Source organism: Penaeus vannamei, chromosome 34 (genome assembly GCF_042767895.1).
Source record: "Penaeus vannamei isolate JL-2024 chromosome 34, ASM4276789v1, whole genome shotgun sequence".
Taxonomy (NCBI): Eukaryota; Metazoa; Arthropoda; class Malacostraca; order Decapoda; family Penaeidae; genus Penaeus; species Penaeus vannamei.
Window position 1 is genome coordinate 29124767 of NC_091582.1, and position 2500 is coordinate 29127266.

Genomic DNA, 2500 nt, shown 5'->3' on the forward strand with positions numbered 1-2500 from the left:
GGCCGATAGAAAAAAACAAAAAAAAACACACACACACACAAAAAAAAACACAAAAAAACACAAAAAAAACTCGCGATTTGCTTCTTAATGTGATTCACAACAGACGAGGAAACTTTTCTGTTCGAAACGATGCAATGGAATTATTTTTTCCTCTGATCTTGCTCGCTTATCTGTTTTTTTTTTCTCTATCTCTCTTTATTCAATTTTTTGTTTTGCTTAGTGTGTGCTTTGGGATATTTTTTTTCTCCTTGTTTATGTCTATATACATTCGTTGTGTGTTTCATTCTGTGTCTGTTTGTATGTCCGTTCGTGTGTATGTGTGTACCTGTTTTGTTTTCAAATTTGATTGCATTATATCTTTCTGTTTCCCCTTTATTCCTGTCTCTGTCTACTTAGCTGTTTGTCTGTCTGTCTGGCTCTCTTTCTTTCTCCCTCGTTCTATCCATATATCTATCTATCTCTCTGTTTGTCTGTCTATCTATCTATCAATCTATTTATCTATCTATTCATTCTATCTGCTTACCTCCCTATCTACCTAACTACCTATTTATTTATGTATCTAGCTAGTTAACCCTCTATCTATCGACCCATCCATTTATCTGTCTGTTTATCTATCCACCAGTCTATTTACATATCTGCCAACCCGTTCACCTGTGTTTTTCTATTCTCCTATCCGCTGATCTCTCTCTCTCTCTCTCTCTCTCTCTCTCTCTCTCTCTCTCTCTCTCTCTCTCTCTCTCTCTCTCTCTTTATTATTCCCTCCTCCAGTCTCTCACTCTCTCCTCCCCTTTTTTCCCTCATTCATACCCTTCTTTCCTTCTCTTCTTTTCTTACATATTTCTTACCTTCCGTTGTTCTTCCTCTCAACCTTTCATTGGTCTCTCTCTCATTCTTTCCTTCCACTTTCTTCCCTTCCCTTCCCAATGTTATGCCGATTTTTTTTCTCCCTTTATTCATTCCCTCTCTCATTCCCTCCCTCCTTCTCCCCTAAATCCCTAATCTTGCCTATCAGTCCTAAACCAGCCGTTAATTCCCTCCAACTTTCCTCTCTTCCTCCCTTACCTTCTCCTCTCCCTCATTTCCTCTGTCTGTCTGTTCTCCTCCCTCCCTCCCCCCTCTCTCTCTTTCTTTCTTTCTTTCTTTCTTTCTTTCTTTCTTTTTCTTTCTTTCTTTCTTTCCTCTCTCTCTCTCTTCTCTTTCTCTCTGTCTCTCTCTCTCTCTCTCTCTCTCTCTCTCTCTCTCTCTCTCTCTCTTCTCTCTCTCTCTCTCTCTCTCTCTCTCTCTCTCTCTCTCTCTCTCTCTCTCTCTCTCTCTCTCTCTCTCTCTCTCTCTCTCTGATTCACTCACTCACTCACTGTCTTTCTTTCTCTCTCTCACTGTTTTTCTTTCTCTCTCTCTCACTCTTCTTTCTCTCTCTCTCTCTCTCTCTCTCTCTCTCTCTCTCTCTCTCTCTCTCTCTCTCTCTCTCTCTCTCTCTCTCTCTCTCTCTCTCTCTCTCTTCACCTCTTACTCCCTAACATCTCCATCCATTTTAGACCCCCCTTCTCTCTGCTACCCCCCTCCCTCTCCCTTTCTCTCCTCCATCAATCAAACCTCCCTATTCTGCAACCCCTTCCATTGATCTTCTCCCTCGCTAACCCTCTCTTAAGTCCCCCCCTAAAAAAACAGAAATAAAAGAGAAAAAGAGAGTGAGAGAGAAAAATGAAACACTCAAAGGCATTATAACGGAACCGCAGGACACGCGAGCTGCTTTCACTGCAGTCACGGTGGTCAACAGGATTGGTTTGCGGTAGATGGATGATGATAGTATTGATGACAGTGTTAGTGATAGTGATCATGGTGGTAAAAGTAATAGTGACAGTTATGAGTGTTGTTATGATGATGATATTGATGATATTAGTAACGATAGTGTAAATGCCAACGATAAGAAAATGCGTGAGGATTATGATAATAATAGAATGATGATAATGATAATGATAATAAGAATTGTAATAATGCAACTACTGCTACTGCTGATAAAGATGATAATAACAAGAGCAACAAAACACTACTGGAAAATCGCAATGAACAATATAAATGGCGTTTCTTGCCAATTATAACAGTACTATTAATGACAAAGTTAGTACTTTTAATAGGGATGATAAATATGATATTGTGTTAATGATGATGATAATAATGATAATGATGATAACAATAGTAATATGATAGTGATAAAATGGTGATGCTTATTATCATGATTTTCATCGTCTTCATCGTTGCTATCATCGTTATCAATCAACATTCTTATTGGTATAACTTTAATTATAATAAGGAAAGGATAATGATAATGATATCGTTAACAAAGGACGATAAACTGGATCCTAGTATCAACGAAACGGTGCCAAAAATAGGGCCAGGAACACCAAGACGAGAACTGATCCGAAATCGAGATGCCAGTTCACGAAAACGCTTTCATCCCTTGAAGTCAAGACAATCTCTCTCCCTCACTTGTCCCTGTCCC